Raw genomic sequence first — 23,300 nt, 5'->3', positions numbered from 1 at the left:
ACTACAGCAAGCAGCCCCCGACTCTATTTTTCCCGTAGAAAAAGTACTGCGCAGTGACTGCTGGGATGTATAGTTCTTTTATCAATACACCCAGTATGACGGCGAACACACTAATTTGCTGCTCACCGTCATTTCGGCTGTATTTACAAAAGAAATCCTGCCGCTAGATGTTGGCGTAAACAGAGCATTCAAAGCTAGACTGCGAACTATATATATATATTATATATGGATGAATATCGAACCGCAATAGCGCTGGCAACTACGGCAAGCAGCCCCAGACTCTATTTCCGGTGCACAGTGACTGCAGGGATATATAGTTCTTTTGTCAATACACACAGTATGACGGCGGACAAACTAATTTGGTGCTCACCGTCATTTTGGCTGTATTTACAAAAGAAATCCTGCCGCTAGATGTTGGGACCCAGCGTTTTGGAAGACTCATTTGGACAATTGTTCAATTCGGACACAGATAATGAGGACTTTGATGGATTTGTGGGTGATGAGTACATTGTAAAATGGCTAAATAAAGTAAAACCAAACTCAGTTTTGCTTCCGTTACCTTTTAAAAACGTGTTTTTAGCGTGTGGGTGTAGCGTGCATGTGTAAGCTGGTGCATGTTTTGCCATGCCTGGCTGCGTCTATAAAAACGGTGCGTCCTTTGTGTGTTTAAAATACAGAAATAGCACTCGTTACTGACACTGCGGCTAAAAATACGATGCGCTGTATAGTCGTGAAAATACGGTAAGCTGGGATAGGCTCCAGCACCCTTCAACCCTTGTGAGGATAAGCGGATCAGAAAATAAATGAATGGTATTAACCCTTTAGGGGAGCTCTCACTTAACTCATTGACACCGTTAGACATCCAATTCATTTTGACCAGGGTGGTTGGCAGAAATCGTTCAATCGCTGTCAGCGTATAAACATATACGTACACGTAGATAGGCACACCCTAACATACACACTTAAGTGTCACTAGCCAACTATATTTCACACTTGGCACCCTATGAATGTGGAGCGGCCATCTTTAGGCATTATCTAGGCCGTCAGATCCACACATCTGGACCCATCTGGACCTCTGCTATACTTCTTACTTTGTCGCATAGGCAGACACACACACATGCCTGCACACACCCACACACTTTAGTGCACCCGCATAATATCCATCACGCACGCACCTACCAGCTGTGTGGGATTAGTCAAGAACAAGAGGTTCTCTTAGTGTTGGTTTAATGGTCAAGCCTTGGATTTGACCTAAAGCCAAGATTTATTTTCTCGTTATGCCAAACAGAAAACTAACCGGTTCAAGCAAACCGATGAAAGTAAATGCTCTTACTGGATGACGTGTTTGCACACAAAACGCATGTGCTTAAAAAAAGCCAGCAGTGGGTCTTGGCAGTTTGGAGACTTTTGGATTTGATCGGCTCTGGATTCCCTCTCTGATTCGACGGGATCCATATTGAATTGCCTTGATACGTCGACCCCGCTGACACCTCATTCGCCCTTGCCAAACGATCACGGTTTAATCTTCATTAATTTTCCTAAAGCCGTAGACTGTTTCTGGTATGAGGTTCATCTGGACTGCCCAATGGCATCGCACAAACTAATTGAAGCGATGGATTGGAGTTCCATTAAAATGGACAAAAGGGTGCTAGCACAGGAGAATAACAGATACCTAAAATCTATGAGAAACAACAATGCATATGTCTCGAAGGCAAATCACAGTTCAGTTTTTTTTTAGGTTAATCAAAGCTTACAGCTAGATTTACATCCAATTTAATCTCCAATTGTCGGACTGAGTTATGTGTCAGTGCCATAAATATCACCAAGCCACATCCACTCGGACTGAGATGGCTGGCGAAGATCATTCACCACTCCATCTTAAGTAGTGATGAGTTCAAAAAAGAAAAGAAAAAATATTATCGAAGTTGCAGGTTCATTTAAAAAATGATAAAACAAAAAACAAATGCGATGAAACCTAATCTACAGATAAGCATGTCATGACAAAAATCTAACTGCATTTTAATTAGAATACATTCGAACTAAACGAAATGAATCAGAAAAAAAATTAATAGGATTACAAATGATAGAAAAATTAGTTTTAGATACGAGGAAATTTAGAAACAACAAGCATCACAAATCTTTGATCTACAACTTCACTAATTCGCCACAAGAGCTCAAAATTTCAAAAAAAAAAAATAAAAAATACTAAACCCTAACCTAAAATAAAGCCCTTGTGGAAAAAATAAATTAATTTAACCTTCAATGCCAAGATGTACTTTTAGAGTAGATGCTAAATCAAGATGAGATAGATCATTAAAATACACACATTTTTCGGATTATAAATCGCACTTGTGTATCAGTCGCACCAGCAAATACACAATGAAGAGGAACAAAATATATAAATAATATTTCTGGGAGGTCATTTTTTTTATTTTATCAGAAGGATTTCACTAAATCCAAATTCGAAAAATACATTTTAATCCAATTGTGGCTGCCAGCCTTCTAAAGCAAAATTGCACATCTATCAAGGTAAATGGCAGCCAATAGTTTGGCCCGAGGCACTTCAGTCTTATTTCAGTACTTTTAATACCCTTGTATTATCATTCTTCTTTGCATAAAGAGTTAAGAAAACATAAGAATGCCACCATTGGTTGGATAATTTTGCATTAAATGTTTTTCACCTAAGGACCTCCTTCTCTAATTTCCATATCGATTCTACCTCTAACCTCCAAATATTTTTACCTGAAACCATCGCTCCTTATGCCAAATGGAAGATTTCAATATGTGCACGCACGACGAACCCGACACGTTTTGGTGGCATTCTCCCAAATAGCCATAAAATATTCCATCATAACCTGGAGCGTCCCCGACTCCAGCTGGGATCAAAGTGTATACTTGATGACAGTGCAAGGAGTGTGCATTAGTGCCTCCTACAGCTCTTTTTCCCCCCACTGCGTGCATTGAGCCCCTCATTCCCTTCCATTAATAGACACCATGAAAAATACATGATAGGCTTAGCCATTGCCATTTTGATGCCCAAGTAGAGACACAAACGAAAGGGACACGGTGAAAATGCCCTTAGAAGGAAAGTAATGGTCAAACACTCACAAAATGTTAATGCTGCCCGTTAACTCATTGCCTGCTAGGGCCAACAATAGATATCAGAAATAATATGCAATAGTGTTCAAAATAAAAGCAGGACAATATGACGAACCAGATTAATCCACATTCTCTGTATATATATGTATATATATATTGCTACATGTCCAACACGTTTACCAGTAAGTACAGTACATTTTTAGAAAACCACCAAGGCCCAGAATTCATGATATACACACTTAAGAAATTGGGCTTTTTCCTGAAAGGCGCGTGTTTAAAAAAAAATAGCAGTGTGGCATTCAATCAGTGAGATCTTCACTTTTCTGATGTGACTAAGGTGGCCCCTTTTTTAGAATATCTAGAAGACTCAACACCCATGTCCGGCACCCGTTGAACATGGATTTCTCCCTTAAAGCCAGAGAAAATGGGTCATTCAACACATTTTTCAGTATAACCACGTACTTTGATTTAAAAAAAAAAGTTTACTGGGGAGGGGAAATCTTATAGTATATTTATAATGTTACAAAAAAGTATAGGCTATGATCATGCCATAAAATGGCAAAACCAAAGACACATGGCAGAACAATTTAAATACTATGAGAGAGAAAATCTGAAGCTAATCTATTTGCAAGAAACCCCTGCAACGTCCCTATCTTAAAAAGACGTGCAGAAGTGGCTACAATTTGCCAAAGAACATGACCTGAAATAGAGGAACATTTTGTCGACTGATGATTTTTTTTTCTTTTTGGGTCCAGATGACTCCCAAACTCTGAACTCAAACCATAGTATAATGCTATGGCACAGTGAAGTATGGTGGCACTAGCATCATAGTATGGGCATGTTTCTCCCACTATAGTGTTGGTCCTATTTATCACATACCAGGCTCTGTGGATTGCTATTCATATGTGAAAATACTTGAAGAGCTCATGTTGCCTTATGCTGAAGATGACACACCCTTAAAATGGGTGTGTCAACAACACAATGACCCCAAACGCACTAGTAAACAGGCAAAATCTTGGTTGCAAACCAACAAAATTAATGTCATTGAGTGGCCAGCACAATCCCCAAACCTTAATCCAATGGAGAACTTGGTGTTCCCAAAGCAGCAGGGAGTGCTCGAAACTTATAGTAAATGACCCATAAGTACTCTAAAATTAACACAAAAGTGACCTATAATTAACAATAAATTAATTATATATATACATATACATATACTACGTATACGTATACATATACAGGGTGCTTTATAATCCAGTGTGCTTTATATATGGAAAAAAAATGTGTCATTCATTGAGGGTGCGCCTTATAATGCAGTGCGCCTTATAGTCGTGAAAATACGGTACATATATATATATATATATTTATCCAATTCATTGAAATTGGGATGACTAGCTGTGAGCTATAAGTGGCATTCTCCAGTTTTTCTGCTGAAGCACATCACATCCGATGCCGATGACAGCCAATCTGCTTTGACCGAGAGTCTTTGCAGCCACATTTTGATTAAATGCATTTATAAAATTTAAATTTTAAAACAATTATTTCTCTCCAACAAAAAAATGCTGTATTTTATATAATTAAGAATTGAGATTTACAAATATTTTACCACCAAAAATCCAAAGGTATAAAAAAAGTCTGCAATTTGCATTTCCATTGTCCAAAAAGATTGAAATGTGAGCAAAACAGCTGCTCCCTTCCTTTTGCTAGAAATGGGATTACTATAGTCCCAATGTTTATGTAGCAGACGCAGACCGACTGCACAGTGGAGAAGTCAAGCACACCACTTGATGGCTGACTACAAAGCCCTTTAAAAGTGAATCAGCAGGCAAAGATACGCATCATTTTGTTTACAATTCCACAACTCGTCAGAGAATTACTCGTGTTGTATTCCTGAGACAGCGATGTAATGGCTGTTGCTGGGGATGTCCTATCAATGATTCAATGCACCACAAAGCTGATGGTCGGGGGACCGACAGCAAGATTTTTCTGGCACAATGTTCAGGGAGAACCTTTAGATATATAATTCACGGACTTGGGATTGTGAACGCCATGGATTCTCTACCCTGCTTTTCAGTGGTGTAAAGAGTAATCAGGGATGAGTATAGTAATAATAAATTGTGTGTACAAAAAAAGCAGTGTACTATATGCACTACAAAGATGACATGCTTTATACAGCTGCCGTCCCAAAATCACATTACATAATTGTGTATAGTTGCCACAGTCATCCTTTGACTGTACTGTCTAACTTATAACTATGCCCTTTCTTGCTACTGTCACAATGAAATTTCCCAAATACGGGATGAATAAAGTTATCCAATCCAATCCAATTATTGGACAAACCGGCTACAAGCATTTGCGGAACATTTAGCGAATCAGAGGCCATTGATGCGATGTCCATTGTACGTTGACATTGGCCAAAATATCTAGAAGACTTTCCATCTCCTCAACACTCCATGTCCAAACCCGACTCATGTCAGCCAACATACTGCGAACCAAACAACATTTCCCATAATGCCTGTGGCTAATGGAGCCTGTTTCACGCAAATGGATGTATGATTTCAACTTTGGTGCAAAACCTGGTGCGGTTGATCGCACTACCAAGTGAACTGAGACCAGCAAAGATGCGAAATCCCGGATTAGTTGTTTGGTCTGCACCAGAATTAGTTGGTTTGTATTTACACCAGACCAAAATATTCAGACTACAGACTTTTAAGGTTTGGTGCATACCAAATAGGGCAGGTGAGAATACCCCTCATGTCAAAACCAAGACTTTTGAGAATCTATTCTAATCTATTCATCTTCACGTAGAGTCCACAGCAAGTATTTTTAGTAGAAAATCGAACAAAATCCCTCCTAGATGGCCCTTGTGCTGTAAATCATTTCCTTTCTGCATAGACGGACAAAAATAACTTCTGGTCCCTTGCCAGTACGATCATCAAATATCATATTACATTATAAAATCACACTACCATAAAACGTAGCCTCCACACTGGAAATGGATGTGTGTGATATATTGTTCTCCTCCTACATTTTTCCCCTCCAGGCTTGGAGGTGTAATGTATATTTCCCAACCAAATATTCAATCAAATAGCGGGCCTGCACAAAATGAAATGCCATTTATACCCTCCATTTTTCCCGCTAACATTTACGTACTTGCGTGCTTATTTAATCAGCGATTTGTGCCAACAAATCCATCGAATGGTGAGAGATGGCAGATGAAAGACAAAGTGTGATTGTGGAGGAAGTGCCATGAAGAGCTTTTGTCTTATCTTCGAGACTTGACATTATCCCGATGGATCAGGCTTTCACCGTGCATGGATTACTGTCACAAGACAAGCAATGTCACCCCACCCCCAATGATTCAGGAATGTATCAGGACAGGACTTTTTACACATGCTCCTCAAAGGTTAGCTTGCTCTTTAAATCAAAAAGTCACCACGGAAACAATAAACCACGAAGTATCAAGAAGATTTCTTCTAGCAGTGGACGTCTACTGCTCGTCCATGGTTAGCTCATTAGCCGCTAGTGACGGCGACAGATGTTTGCTCTATCTCGTCTAGAAGGGCTTGCAGCGAATGATGGCTCCAAGATAATCCAATGAGTTGAAAGTCTATGACGTCAAAGGCACTCATCTCATCTCATTTTCTGAACCGCTTTATCCACACTAGGGTGTTGCAGCCTATCCCAGCTGACGTCAGGCCAGAGGCAGGGGACAACCTGAATTGGTGGCCAGCCAATCGCAGGGCACAAGGAGACAAACAACCATTCACGCTCACACTCATACCTAGGGGCAATTTAGAGTGTCCAATCAGCCTACCATGCACGTGTGTTGGGGTTATTCTGGGATGTTATTATATGTGCATTAATCATTAATATGTATAGGAGCTTTATTTTAATTTGGGACCGGGCAAGCTCGAGATGACTCTACAGGGCAGCTGGCTTCGAGGACATTTAATTGTTTTCAGGACTATTGACCGGACAGATCACCATGTTCCAGGCCGAGGACTGTTGATCTGAGTTCGCAATGAAGATCTGTGAAGGACTCTTAAATTGCTTTGACTTGGATTCCGGCAGATGGCGATAATCGAATGAACTTCCGAAAATACTCGCATATTGTTTAAAAATACTGTCGCCCGGTTTACCTTATATGAATTTATTATGCTTACTTGTGCAAATTCTTACGCAGTTGTTTTGGTTTCCGATCCGCTCAGGTCACCTTCTATGCTTACTTGTGCAAATTCTTACGCAGGTGTTTTTGGTTTCTGACCTGATATGCAATTGTTGTGGCAGTTGTTTTTTGACCTTAATGGTGTTATTCGGTTAGCTTATGCAATTGTTTGAATCAGATTACCTTAAGTGTTTTGATTATGCGCGATTAAATTGACAGAGGATGCCGTTTCTTAAGGAATGTCACGGTGGTGAGGACGAGCCAGGACGATTCTCACTTGCAAGTTTCAACGCTGGACTATCTCAACGATGTCTCTCTGTTTTTATTAAAGTATATCTATTAATAAACCTATCAATGTGTTAGGAAATGTGGGAGGAAACCAGAGTACCCGGGAAAAACCTACGCAGCCCCGGGGAGAACATGCAAACTCCGCACAGGTGGACCGACCTGGACTTGAACCCACGTCCCCCACTGTGAGGCTGACGGGCTAACCACTCATCCGCCGGGCCGCCCTCCAAGGCACTGAGCGAATTCATATAAAAAGCCTTACATTTTTAAGTATGTTGACTCTTGCAGGTTCGGGATTTTGCGAGTATGTGACGCTATCTGCCTAATTGTGCCTATGATTAAACAGCTGTATATCATGCAATCGTTTCACCTTAAATCACTACTTTTAAGGAAATGCAAAAAGTGACTACGAAACGTGTATTTTGGAAGTGGGTGTTATAATTTACTACTTTGAGTGGGTTCAAAGCAGGTATAAAACCATAAAAGATGAAAAGAGGATTTTACCCTAGCAACAGGGTTTCACTGGCAATTAGTACTGAGACTACTAAGAAAGTGACCTTCAATTCATCTCCCCGCCACGCAGGGCACCATGGCACGCTTCCCGTCATCAGGGGTGGCAGCAGGCACCAGATTACGCTGAATCAATCAGACGGTCGCGGCCTCCGCAATCCACACATTCCTTGAGCAGGCTCGTCACATAGCCAGATGCTCGCTGCGAAGCCGCCGATTGCGTTCCGCGTGCTGCGCCGAGACTGACGTCAGTGGCTTCCAGTACGGTTTGCGTGAAAAATGGTTCTATTTGCGGCTCGCATAATGGGACGTCGTCTTAGTTTCAGGTCTAAAGTTTGAGAATACAAGCCTTTCTTTTGTGGACTTGACAGATTTCCTTTTTTCGGGAGACCTCCATTTTCTATGAGTGATTATCCAAAATCACTAGATTGCACTCGCGTTTGTTTGACACTGTAATTTTGACGAAAATGTTGCATTCTTGGGGAAGATACTGAACCGTATGTTGGTCCTAATGCTGCGTCATTGGTAAGTCAACGTTTTGATTGACTTGAAAATAGAAAAGCGCTATACACATACAAGACTATTCACAATTTTAAAAAGAATGACAGCGACAATTTAAAATCTTTTTTTCTATGCATTAGGTGAGTCAAAGTCCTTCCAAATTTTCCAAATAGGCCAACATTTGTTCATGCCCTTCTGCCAGTCAAGTGAATTAGATGTCGAATGTCATCAATGGGACGAGAGGATAAGCTTTCCATAATTAAATTAAATTGATGTCCGTCAGGGGCAGGCAATATGTTAATTTTGGGTCACTTTATTGTTGAAATTCTAGTTAACTTTAGGGTACTTACAGGTCACTTACTATTAATTTTACCTCACATTCTTGGGGTGACTATCTGTAAAGAATTCCTGCTGATGAGTGAATTTCCTGCTAACTTTTTGTTCATTCACCACTTTCAGTTGATTTTGCGGATCATTTCTTGTTGATTTCTGGTCACTTGTTGGTTAGGTGTTATTTTACTTTCTTCTATCCAAAATGAATGAAAGAAATAGTTAATAAAAAATAGATTTTTTTAAAAATGTAGTTATTGAGTATGTTTTTTTCTTGCATTGAATTTAGTTGTGTGCGAATAGTAGTCTTTATTAACTGATAGAGTAAGCATCTCACCCCACTAGGTTGCTGATTTAATACGGGGGATCTGGCGGTCTCTGATCATATTTAATAACATGTAATTCTCTGTGCTCCCACCGCAGCTGTACGCTCCACTTCTCCTCCCTCTGCTACAAGCAAGTAGCCTCTCCGGTGTGTGCACACGAATGAATGAATAAGTCAACGACTTCATGACTAACTGAATTATTGAGAGAAGATTTGTGCTTAACAAGCAGGCAAGTATGTAGACCAGGGGTCTCGAACTCAATTTACCTGGGGGCCGCTAGAGGCCGAGTCTGGGTGAGACTGGGCCGCATCAGGATTTCCACAAGAAAAGCACTGATAAAACTTTCCAACGTTATCAAATATCTTTATTTTTTAACAAAAAATAATGAATTAAATAAATTAACTTAAAGATGAATAAAAAATAAATCAATCAGTAATATAAAACCAAATAATACTAATGAGCATACAGTAGATATACACTGGCTGGCTAAGTAGAGAAAATGAATTATTTTTATTCCGTTTCAAATGTCTGTATTAACAGCTCTTTAACCTTTAACTTTCTGAATGGAACATTGAACATGAAATATTCTGAACACGGCTTCTTTTGCCTACTCCTTGCTGCTAGAGACCTGGCAGCGCTTCTTCTCACATAGTCACATTTGGCTTGAGGGAGGAAGCAGTGGAGACCCTCAGTAGAGCTTGAAGATGCTCATCAGTAAGTCTGGACCTGTACTTGGACTTATTGAAGTTCAAGGTGGAGAAGAGCTTCTCACACAAGTATGTGCTCCCAAAAAGGCACATGGTCCGCTTGAACCTTCGGGAAAGTTCAGGGAAGCTGGGGGTCAACTCTCTCAAAAATTGCCCAAGCTTGTCTGCTTCTCCACTCACCTCCCTGAACTTGGCTTTGAGTGCAGAGTTGCACTGCAGGTCAATGAGCTCCATTTGAAGCTCAGGAGGGGCATCTTGCACATCAAAGGAGAAGGGGTCCGCAAAAATTTGAAATGTGGCTTTGTGTGTCTTGAAGTCTGCAAATCTGTGATCAAATTCCTCCTGTAGCTTCGAAATGGCCTCAACATACTTCTCACCACTGAATGGTGTGCCTGCATCCACGAGAGCCTTGCATGCTGGGAAATGGCAAAGGTTTGTCTGAGAGAGCTGGGCTTTCCATAACACAAGTTTAGTGCAGAATGCTCTCACGTTGTCATAGGCAGCACTGACAAGTTGCCCCTGGCCTTGTAGCTTCTTGTTCAGTACATTAAGCTCATGTGTGATATCAACAAGAAAAGCCAAGTCCATGAGCCATTTGGGATCACTTAGCACAGGATCAATCAACTCACAAACGGCGTAGCTAGCTTTGACTTCTGCATTACTGTCTTTGGTAGCCTTCTTGAAGAGATCCTGTTGCCTCAGAAGACGTGTTTTAAGACTGGCAACCTGGTTGGCTCTCTCATCTCCCTGGTATTTTTCGTACTCCTCAGCATGTCTCATAGTACAATTACGTTTCAAATTGTATTCCTTGTGCACCGCAACTTTTTCAGTGTAAATGAGACACGTCGGGGTGCCCCTGTGTTCAACAAAGAAATATTGCACTCCCCACTTTTCTTGAAACTGTCTGTGCTCATCACCGACCTTTCTCTTCACGGCAGGCTTTGAAAGAGACATCTCTGGGGCTCTGTAATATGTTTTTCCACTTGGAATGAGTCTCGGGTTGATCTTTCACATTCAGTCGCGCGGGTTTGTGGCGCATGTGCACTTTCGCTCTCCGTTTCAATCGCGGAGATGGCTACAGACACTGACACAGGCTGGATCACGGATCATAGCGCCTCATTCAGTTCTATGCTGAGAGCAGCGGAGGAGTGTGCGCGCCGAGCGGAGTGATCGGCCTCACGGCTTCTCCTCCGCCCAGCTGATTGGAGGAATGAATGAGTGAGTGAGCGAGGCACTGGACAGCCCGGCCGATGTCCCGCCCTCCAGAGCCGTATACCTCACCGTGATTGGTTCATTCAGCTCCGAACCAAAGTTCCCTCTAATTTTTTGTTGGTCTGAGCAGAAAGACAACCTCCCTGAGCGCACTGAGTACCAGTGTGAGCGACATCATCGGTACTCGGATGATTCGCCTAAAGACGTTTCGCCGACGGACGTTTGACAGACGGGCAGGTCGCCGAATGGACGTTCCACCGAACGTTCATTCGGCCGAACGGAGGTTTCGCCGAAACGGGATTCGAACGCTCGCCCCACCGGATCGTGTGTGTACAAGTTTTTCAACCTCGGCCCGCGGGCCATATACGGCCCGTTAGGATTTTTAATCCGGCCCGCCGCCGGTGTTGTCCAAATTATAGTAAAAATCAATGTTCGTCTACCTTCAATGGCAGTCCGGGAATAAGCACTCTTGGGCAGGCAGATGTAGCAGAACCGAGCCGTAAAATGACAGCAATCGGGTCAAATCCATCCTAAAACAGCATTTAATGATTAAATACAAATACTGGATGATATCGCGATGGAGGCAAAAAAACGTCTATAGACGTCCATTCGCCAAACGGCTCAAAATGCTCTCAAATTCGGTCAAATCCAGCTGAAAACAGCGTTTAATGATTAAATACAAATACTAGTATTTGTATTTAATCATTAAACTAACAAATACTAGTACGACCTGTCCGTCTGTCAAACGTCCGTCGGCGAAACGTCTTTAGGCGAATCATCCGGTCACGACATCATCATTGCTCGCTATCGGCACACCAGTATCACACCTGCCACAAGCAGGTGCATGTCAATGTTCCCTCTAATTTTTCATGTAAAACATGCTGTAAAACAAGAAAAACATGAGTGGACAGAGCTACTGCCACTGGCTGCCACTTAAACGGCGCCATCATGGGGAAAGGGGTAAAAAAAATAAAAAAATAAAAAAAATAAAAAAAAAAAAATAAAAAAATAAAAATTAAAAAAAAAAAATCGATCTTTCATATTAAGACGGGGGCCGCAAATTATCGTCCCGCGGGCCGCAGTTGGCCCGCGGGCCGCAAGTTTGAGACCCCTGATGTAGACCATTCCTAAAAAGCTTTTTCTTTTTTATAGGTACACACATGTGCATCAGAAATAGCATAAAGTAACACTAAAAGCAACATGGTACATCTCCCCATTTAATGTTCACACTGGCTTATAAAAATAAATAAAACATCTGGGTTTTTTTCAGAACATTTGGCCCAACGTGTTTTAACTAGTTTAAACAGAATGGCAGTGAATACTCATGTTTCATGTCATTGACATAAATGTGTAATCCAAAATTGTTTTTTTCTAAATCGGACATTTTGGCAGTATTAAAAAAATAATTCAACATCTTTTTAAGGAAAACAGTTTGTTACAAACAAAAACCTTGCTGGTGTTTTTTTTAAATATTATTATTATAACAACTTTTGTTGACATTATTAGTGACTTTGCTGGGAAATTTTGAATTAAAGGATATTTTTGTTGAAAAAAAAGTACTTCCCTTTGCAAAAAATCTAATTCAACTTTTAGAGATGATTTTGCTTGTTCAAACCTACTTTCTGGTCATATTTGATTTTAAAATCTAGCTATTTTGTCATAAACTGTTTTTTTTTAATAACATTCTTTTGGTTTAAATGAAAAATTGAAAATCTTCCTTAAATTGAAATCTTCATAAAACAGCAACAACAGCAAAAATTGACTTTAAAATTCAATTTTTTTAGTTGAATTTCAGGGAGAAATGATCATTCCCCACCAGTTTCATAATTTCTGTTCGTACAAACTTTAGAACCAGTCAGAATAAATGAGGGGGACATAGCAGTAATGTGAAATTTTAGCCCGGCTTGTACCTTTACAACCTACAGCATGTTCTGACCATTAAAACCACAGGGGTCCTAGTGCACAGGACATCACCTCTACTGTCCAAATGGGACACGCCATCAATTATTCATGCTCCCTGATGTACACATTCCACATTTCTCTTTCTGTACATTAATATTTTAATCTGGAGCCGGAACACCGAGGCCGTGTACTTCACACAACTCTTCGCAAAATCCCAGCGTGCTTTTGTCACTTCCCGGTAGTACTATTTGTCTAGAAGACACTGCGATTTGTAGTAGATAGACTCAATGTGTACTTACAAGAAGACTCCAGGTCTAAAGTTATATTTACTCTGTGGGAAAAGAGAGAATACGATTCCCGAGGCGGGACCTCTTGAAGTCCGAATTGAATAATTTAGCTGCAAAGCTTATTTTTAGGGTCACTGCCAAGGTTAAGGGCAGACAATCCAACTGCAAGAGGTATCGGTACACAACAAAGAATTGGGTTTCTCATTTGTATGGGAGGACTCAGTGCGACGGCAATCAACTGCTGCAGTGTCAGATGTGACCACGAGAGATAATCGAAGCACTCAAAAGATGCCACTGGAAGCACTTCTGTCTCGTTTTTAGATCACCTAAGAAACCATTGTTGGGAATCCTCTCTAAGAAAGAGACCAAGATTCTAACGTATTAACGAACACAGTGAAATCTCGTTACTATGCCACTCTCGCTATTATGCCACTTTTGCTCGGTCCCGACAAAATTCAATACCAAATAAATTTACTATACTACAACCCCCTAATCTTGCTACTACGCCACTATTGTGTGTTGTATTTTCAAATTCATTTATCTTTGAAGTTTAGCCCACAATGTCAGCTCAGAAACGCAAGAGAACCGACTTTACGTTGCAGGAGAAGGAGATAATCGATGCTGCGAAGAAGGAGTCGAATCAGTCCAAGCTAGCCAAGGAGAAAAGCAAGAAATGGGGCGTCGAATTTAAGAGAACCACCGTGAAGGGCATTCTCAGCAAGAAGGATGCAATTATTGTCAGCTACTTATTCTAATCAGCCCAGTTAAAAGACTTTGTGTTAAAAACATCATACCTAATCTGCATAGGAGTCCAAACTCAGCACTACATTCTTAATTGTGTGGACTGACCTAGCGCAACACGCAGCGCTGATCTGGTGTTAAGCGTAGGTCAAGTGAAAAACTAGCTTTATAAATTAAACATTGCTCACTTTCTGTCATACAGTACATTCTGTTCCGCTTTTTCTCTTTCACTATTCCATTGAGTGAAATCAATTTGGACTGAGCTGATGGAGAACATGAGAAAATAAAGCTGTTTTTCTTTTAAAATAAAAACCTTCGTTACTATGCCACTCTCGCTACTATGCCACTTTTGTTCGGTCCCGATGGTAATGAGATTTGACTGTACGTACATTTTCAGACCTTTCAGACCAATCTTTGGCTTTTTTGTCAAAACATCCACAGGGAATTTCAATAATTCTTTATGAATACATGATTTTCCATATCCAGTTAAGTAGGGCTTACAACTCTTACAGAATTGTGCCTATCCATACTTGGGCTATCACGATAAATCGACTAATCAACAACTAACTGATTATGAAATTAGACGACAACTATTATGATAGCTGATTTATGGTTGTAGACCTCAGAATTCTCTAAATACTCTCTTTCACCCTCACTTAACCATTTGGCTCCCAGTGATGCTGATAGATATTCAATCCATTTTGACCAAGGTATTAGCGGTGATGGGTGAGATTATCCTTTATTTAAAATAGACAGAGTAAATACCGTATTTTCACGACTATAAGGCACATTTAAGTCTTAAATTTTCTCCAAAATAGACAGTGTAATATATAATCCAGTGTGCTTTATATGTGGAAAAAAAAAAGTGTCATTCATTGAGGGTGCGCCTTATAATGAGGTGCGCCTTATAGTCGTAAAAATACGGTAGTCTCTATATTTTGCAAAATAAAAATATGCTAATTTATTTTAAAAATGTAAGCATTCAATTAAACTGGGAAAAAAAGAGAATTATGCGACAGTAAGCAAACTAATTTGTGTAACACAATCAGCATATGTGATTTAGGAATGACGATTAGCTGAGTAATTGCAAAAATAGCCGCTAATCGTTCGTTCGTTCAATTCCACGCAAAGTAAAACTGACACAGATTGATCCAACTACCCTCCACCAACATACATTATCAAGTGATATTTTGGTTCAATACTGGAGGCCGGATATCGATCTTTTCTCGTAATCCCGCCCTAACCACTTTATAATCTTGATTCCCCATCTAAACGAGAAATTTGGACAGTTGTGTTCTCGTTTTTTGTCTTATTGCAGAAAGCCAGGTAAATAAAACGACCAATGAACTCACTCATAAAGCTTTAAACAGACACAGCCCTATTTTTCTTCCCAAGTCTAATTCCTCTCAGAATCACAGCAAGATGGCACCGTCTGGATCAGAGGTGACTATAAACTCGTCTCCAGATCACACTATTGGAATTCTTTGCAACTGGTCGACGCAGCTACTTTAAAAGTCACCTCACTGACACAGACTTCCTCGAGGCCGGGAGATGAAGGTCACACAGCCCTCTTGATAGCACCCCATTGTGATTCCAGATGAACCGTTTCTCACAAAAAAAGTAGATAGTCTGAGACTATAATGCGCTGATGTGATTTACATATCTGGCCCATTCAATTATTCGTCTTTACATCATGCTGACATGCTGGTGGCAGAATAGAAGTGACCTGCGTGGCACCTGGAAGGCAATTTGCATAGCAAGTAAGGCATCGCTATTGAACTTAAGGCTAAAGACCCAGATTTGGACTGCCACATTATTTTGTGTGGGCCGCTAAAGTACATTGTATTCATTTTCTTTCTCCAATATCAGTAATTGCACTCTGAACTCATTCACTGCCATTTACAGTAGTGGACACCAGATCTATTTTAACTTGATGGATGTTATGATTGTTATTAAATATTGATTGCTCACATTTGAACGCCAATGACGGTGACAGTCAAACAATTCATGTGGCTAGAAGGGCTAGCAGCAATTGAACGAGAGTCAATGGCATCTAAGGCGATAACTGTATAGGTATTTTTGATTCTAATCATATTTAATTAAAATTTAAGCATGTTTATAGTAAACCAAGGCAACTGATGGTGTAGGGCAGGGGTTGGGAACCTTTTTGACGAAGAGAGCCACAAACAATTCATATTTTCAAATGTTATTCCTTGTGAGCCATACTACGAATTTAAAAGTCAAAATACATACATGTAAACGAGTGCCTTTTCAATTTTTTTTGTAATTTCACCACTTTTAAAGTGGAAAAAACTGCTTATGCTGTTGCTAATCAATGAGAGGGTGCATTCCAGAAGAGTCTACTGCAACAAAAGTGAAGATTAAAGCAAAAAAAAAAAGAAGATTAAAGCAGTTCTAAATGTAATATCTCAGTTCTGTCAACAGCGATTTCCGTATTTTAGCTCACAGGTTAGCAAAGAGCCAGATGCACCCATCAAAAGAGCCACATGTGGCTCCCGAGCCATAGGTTCCCTACCCCTGGTGTAGGGGTTCACTTGCCAGACTTCGGGGCGGACAGGCGTGGGATAGTGGTATGATTGGTAGTGGTATGATTGTGTGTTGCAAATTGTTTTCTGTGCCCTTGCGTTATGGTGTTCCGTCCTTGTCACCTTGCAGTTTCGTGCATGTCAAGTCAAATTTGTGCGCATATAAGCCGTACCCTCGATTCAGTCATCAGTTTTTGAGCGACAAATACGGTGTATATGGGAGAAAATACAATAAGTGTTGTTGTTTGCTTTATATTAAATTGAAAATCTAGCAATTATTCACTTTTGCATGCATCTGAGGAAGCGGCCATACATTTATGCTTTCAGTCATAACCATGAATACAAAATGGCCCACGGCAAAAATGACTTTGACACCCCTGAATTACGCGATAACAAGATTGGATTATCGGTTCTAGATAAGACGCGATATCTTTCTACTGGACTTTCCAGCTGTTATCTATAGCGCCGTGATTGTTTGGACAGACCTATGGACCCATTATCCTGGCATTCAGAACATTCTAAAACACAATCTTGTTTGTCTCTTTAAACTCAGCTCTCATTACTCCAAGGCCCGCCTCCCTCCTCTTTCTACTTTATCGATTGGCCCCGAGTCAGCGAGCTGTGCTTGGCGCTCGCGACGGAAAGGGCAGCGGGATCAATTTACACAAAATTCCACACATTTGCTAGGCCTGTCAGTCTAGGATAATTTGTCTGCAGGATAGCCCCGCTGAATACACGGCTGTATTTTGCTTTGTAATTGGTGCCGATCAGTGTCAAGCGGCTACGCCGGCAAAGATGTCCAAGGCTTTACTCATTAATTTGCAAGGAAGGCCGTTTGTTTACATATTTTGCCATGGGATATTAATCAAATGTGCATATTTGGGATGGTTTCTGGTAATTAAAAATAAATTGCCTCATTAAGAACATATAGGTGAACATCACATTTTTGGATCATGTAGGACCAGGTCTGAATTAGATGATTAGTTATTACTAATAACTCATTCACGGCTATTTAGAGTTATAAATAAAAATCTATTTCACTTGGAATGGCTGGCATTAAAGCATCATATTTTACTGCCAATGATGGTAATCGACGTCCTATTTGAAGCTGGTGGCAGCAATCAAATAGATTTTTTGATTTTAGTTTAAAAGCTACATTAAAATGAATATAATAGTAATAAATAGTAGTAATAAAAAAGCATTTTAATATTGATAGTCACTTCTTTTTTAGGCTATTTGGGAAAAAAAATCAAATAAAGTTAAAAAAAAAGAAATTAAAAAAGATAACATCGCTGTTTTCCTTTTTTTAAACTAAAAAAAATAACTTTAACATTTTTGACATGACTTAAAAAACATTTTCTATCAACTATTTACAAGAATAGACATCCAAATCATGCCGTTAATGCTAATTTTTCAGTGCCACTCTTTCCTTGTCAAAAAGGATTGGACATACAGCGCAATAAATGAGTTCCTAGATTGCCCTATAAAGGGTTAACCGTGCTAGTTGGCAGGACATGTCAAAAAAAATTATTAGCTGAGGTAACATGTCAAAAGGCATTGTATTTTTGTATTTTTTTGGGCATATGGTGCCTCCTCCACACAATCCAGCAGTATGAATAATTCCTCTTACATTGTCTGAACTTATTACACCTTGCAGATACTGATATAATCCCCTATTAGATAATGGAGCTTCAACTTTCAAGTGAGCAGCGTGAGACACACTTTTGGAGGCTTAGATTGCTTTGTAAGTACAAAGTCAGCAGCTCGCTAAGTAATAGAAGTAAAGGCTTGGCTTAAACTTCCTTCGTAACCAAGTCTGATGCAATAAAAAGTTGGGCCCAAGTGCCTTGGTGAGATCCTTTCAATTTTTTAGTTTTATTCTACGACTCCTTAGTCCCACTTTATTTTAAATGTGGTTTGTAATTTGCGCTTTTGCCTTTTTTATTTATAATAATACATTTTATTTGTAGAGCACTTTTTATGACACTCAATTCATTTTCCGTGTATTTGTCCTGAGGTATTTTTTTTGTGCTTGGGGGAGAAAGTAGTATAATTATTAACGATGGGGATATGAGCAAGTGACACTTTAAATTTAAATTGAAAAAATCTTTAGACTATTTATGTCTGACATCAATTCAAAATGTTTGATTTCACCAGAAAAATATACTTGTGTATAGTCTGCTATGGAACTTTAAATGAGGAACTCATTTTTTGGACCGCAAATGCTCAAGACAAACACTGTATAAATATAAAGCTTCCTAATAGTCATGCAAACTAAAGAAAGTCTTACAGTCTCATAACGGAGTATTCCGAACTCATTTTTTTTATCAAGTTCATTTTGTGGACTTAATTAAATTGCATAAATTGCAGTTACATTACATGATCATGTTTTTGAGCCATAATTAGTTACGTTTTTCTAACCAAAGTTGAGTACTTAGCATTAGCTTCTCTCCCCTACAAAAAAGGAAATAAATATTGTCTTTATTTCAATTTTAATTCACTAAGAAAAAAGCAAAATATTTTTTTAATTATTTATTCACTTCATTTTTTGTATTTTATTATTGTAGTATTTATTTGCCCCTTTAAAAAAATACTCTTTTTTTTTTTTTTAATTAAAGAATCAGCAATAAATATTCCTTGTAGTTAATGAAAGACCAAGCAATACATCTTACTTCAGTGGTTAACATGAAGTTAATGCATGTTTGTACTTCGGTGGGACGCACAGAGTACTCTGGCGGGTGGGATCTGGCCCCCGGGCCATGAGTTTGACACCGGTGGTCTACGGTGAAGTTGCATCCCAACAAACTACCCAAGCTGGAAGCAATCCCCTAGAGCATGTGTCAAAGTGGTGGCCCGGGGGCCAAATCTGGCCCGCCGCAAAATTTTGTGTGGCCCGGGAAAGTAAATCATGAGTGCCGACTTTCTGTTTTAGGATCAAATTAAAATGAAGAGTATATTTGTATATTAAATTTCCTGATTTTCGCCCTTTTAAATCAATAATTGTAATTTTTAAATATTTTTTTTCTGTGTTTAGTTCAAAAAATCATTTTGTAAAATCTAAAAATATATTTAAAAAAGCTAAAATAAACATTGTTTTAGATCTATAAAAACGGAATATTCAGTTATTTTAATCCATTTACAAAAAAAATCTAAATATTATATCTAAAATGGTCCGGCCCACGTGAAATCAAGTTGACGTTAAAGCGGCCCGCAAACCAACCCGAGTCTGACACCCTTGCCCTAGAGGACGTGCAGTTCCAGCAATTCATAGGCACCCTGTCAATTTTGAATCTGAAAGATGAGCAGGAAACTTAATTATTATCTTTTGTATTTAATCCCCCGCACACATTCCACTGGTTCCAGGACTTCCTGCCAAACTTTCTGTATCGTCCGAGGAAAATAAACAAGTAAATAAATCAAGGTCTTTCACGTCAGGCTTGTGTTCTTATTTTACATCCATATTTTTTTCCTCCCCCAACCTAGTGGACTGCAGAAGCCAAATAACTAGCGGACTTCTCGTGGTGGCACAAACATTCAGACTCAAATATCATTTTTCTGCCATGGCCTTTAGTGACTGGACCAAATCCAATCAGTTATTAGGTAGAACTCTGCCTGACAGACCAGAGGATTACTGAGGTTAACAGTGCCATTATCAAACTGATCTTCGCTGAATTTGCTACCACTGACAGTGTTTGACCATGCTTACAATATTAGGCAGTTCCCCATCAGTTAGGTAGTCAATGAGTATTCAAACTACAGTTTTACCTCGACCTACAACATGCTCGAGATACGATGAATTTCGATCGAATAATTTGCCCTAGATACGATCAGAATTTCAAGATGCGACCAAACCAGGTGGCCATGGCACTGTCTTGCCGCATCTCTTTCGTGTATAACAGACATCTACGAGCAAAGAAAAGTTTCTTTCGCCTACACATGGACCAGAAAACGCACAACGCGCATGCTCGGGCAAAAAGAGGGCTTTCTGGGTCATGAGGTAGACTCGTGCACACAATACCGATAGCCAATGGCACCCTTTCTCAGAATAAAACTTCATTACCCACAATCAATACGTAGGTAGGTAGCTGTTGCATTTCCTGCTTTTCCTTCCTTAGCCTGTTAGCTCCCGCGATCGCTTATTCAAGACTACTTCTCGTTGGCAAGTGGTCGTGCGTTATCCTATTGTGAGGACATTTGTGTGCATCATTTTCGGAATATTTTGAAGGGAATAGAACAGCAAACAGCCCATCGATAGCGAGCGTGAGGGTGGAGGCGTGGCAAACCGCTAACCCAGCCAGAACGAAGGTAAAATAAAAAATAAAAAAAATTGAATTCAGTTTTGTGTAAAGTTACATTAAACGTATGTTTGAGTGTGTCTGTATTTATTAATTCAAGTTCATTTAAATTTGTTTGTTTCGTTACGAGTCCTTTGTCGTGGAAAGTCCCCCCGACGCCCCCCCCCACCTCCGTGTATTTCGCTGTCTCTACCCTGCGCAAAATGTGTCTAATTTTACTTCTATTAAACATATTTTATTACTATTAAAACACTAGTTATGTGTTACTTTGTTAATAGATGGCGAATTAGAAGAAATAAAACATTTTCTCCAATCCAATATCCTGTTTTTGGTGTTTTTCAGAGGGTTGGAACAAATTAATTAGTTTTTATTTCATTTCAATAGGAAACGTTCGCTCGAGTTACGAAAATCTCGACATACGATCTCAGTCGGGATCTTAACAGATTAAGATCGTATGTCGAGGTACCACTGTACTACTAATCTTTTAGAAAAAAAGCACATTTTCCTGTCTGTGTTACAATGGAGGGACATGCTGTGGTGTCAAAAGGTAAAAATAATAATAATAGTAAATTAGTACTGCTTGACATAAAAAGATTTCAACAAGGACTGCTAATCTGCCCCCACCCTTAGAGACACACTGTGATAAGTGCATTCATACCGAGTAGTCAAATAAAAAAGGCAGGTAGGTCAAACTGAGGCTGATAAACCCAGAGAGGGAAAACAGATCAAATAATTATAGTCATGATCCTATCTGCAATAAAAGGGAAGGCGCCTGCCTGCCTTTGCATAGTGCTAAATATGCAAACTCTGCAGCCCCCTCACTTTGAAATCTTCTTTCCCCCCACTCAAGCGTTTCCATCACCAACTTCCATGCATCTGCCATCACTCACGTTTGTTCTCCCTCCCCTCTTTTCACTATTCCACCTTCTCCAAAAGAGGACAGGCCGACCTGGATTCATCTAAGTCCACCGAGTTCACCTTTCACCCCACAAGCCATCACTGGTTATCGGTATCCACGATGAAAAAGCTGCCCTTGCTTCCGACAAAATCACTTCTATGGCTCACCCGGGAAGACAGAAATCTTACCGAAGTGAGATGTTTATCGGATTAATGCATAAGTGAAAGATAAAGACTGGAGAGGTGAAAACCCAGAGGATATCCCGGGATATCAATTTGGGGTAATGAATACAATTAATCGTAATCTGTCTAGTATCCACTTCCCAGGAGGTTAATAAAAGTAGTGATTGACATTCTCAACATGAGTCATATTTAATCCACTTCACTTGTGTGATTATTAGAAGTGTTCCATCATAAGAAAAGCATTTGAAGGGACAGAGAACACTCAACTTGTGCTTCACAAAGAAATGAATAAGATTTGTATATTCAAAAAGAAAAAAAAAATCCAAAAAGCCCAATATTTCCAGGAAAAGGCAGTGGCACTCATTTTTATCAATGAGAGTACCTCAAATTGCCCCGCCCTTCCTTGTGACATCATCAAAACTTATTTTACCATGTGAATAAAGCATACTGGTTCCTAAAGTGTGTTATCAGCACTAGGACAGCTCCCTCTCATTGCATGTGAACAATTGAAGTTTTTTTTAAATCAACTCAATGCATTTTTCAAGCACATTCCAGCTATATTGAACTTTAACTAGAAAAGATACACATTTAGAAGTGCTTCTCCAAATAAATATCTGATGGGTATTATTGAAATTCACAATAACAGGTGTTGGACTTACTTGTAGAACCAAGGATACTTTGATGTAGTACCGGCTGTAAAATGTTCGAGAATTTATTGATATAGAGAATTAATTCCTGCTGGTCTGGTGGAACTATTGCACTAAGGATTTTGAAATGCTACAAAACATTTGTTGAAAGACTCAATAGATGTTGACATCATCCCACTTAAAAGCAGTGTAGACACCATTTATAATCATTTAACCTTTTTTGATTAACATAGTTTTACATGTCACTCGGGATTTTAATAGCCTGCATAAAGGGACTAAAGATGAAAATGAGCCTTTGGCTATAATCTGGCATATTTACATGTATATGTTCATTAATATGTATTGTCCCTTTATTGGATGAATCAAAGTCAAACATTGATTTTGCTGTAGAAAATGTAATGGCACTGTGAAGAAGTACTGTAACTATAAAGACTGTGTGCCTAATTTGTAGTTTGGAAATTTACCCTGGGATTTGAGTCTTTCAGTGTGCGTGGTTATAGCTTAAGTCACAAAATGGCTTCACTCATAAGTGGTCTTCTCTTTTAAATGTAAAGACAACAAGTGTACATGTGAAAGAGGGTTGCTCACTCTATAAATAGGTAAAGCATTTGCTATACCTTTGATAAAGAAAGATATTTTTGACAAAAATTACCACAGTTAAGTG

General features: G+C 39.5%; 1 protein-coding gene across 3 annotated transcripts in view; it reads right to left on the bottom strand.

Moving 5' to 3' along the window:
* The window catches only part of nrg3b (neuregulin 3b), a 280,932-nt gene that overhangs the window by 192,938 nt on the left and 64,694 nt on the right, over nucleotides 1–23,300 (bottom strand). The gene's annotated exons all lie outside the window — the stretch shown is intronic.

This window comes from Stigmatopora argus, chromosome 18 (assembly GCF_051989625.1).
Source record: "Stigmatopora argus isolate UIUO_Sarg chromosome 18, RoL_Sarg_1.0, whole genome shotgun sequence".
NCBI classification, from domain to species: domain Eukaryota; kingdom Metazoa; phylum Chordata; class Actinopteri; order Syngnathiformes; family Syngnathidae; genus Stigmatopora; species Stigmatopora argus.
The sequence above is the reverse complement of the archived record's forward strand: the minus strand, read 5'-3'. Positions and strand labels throughout refer to the sequence as shown.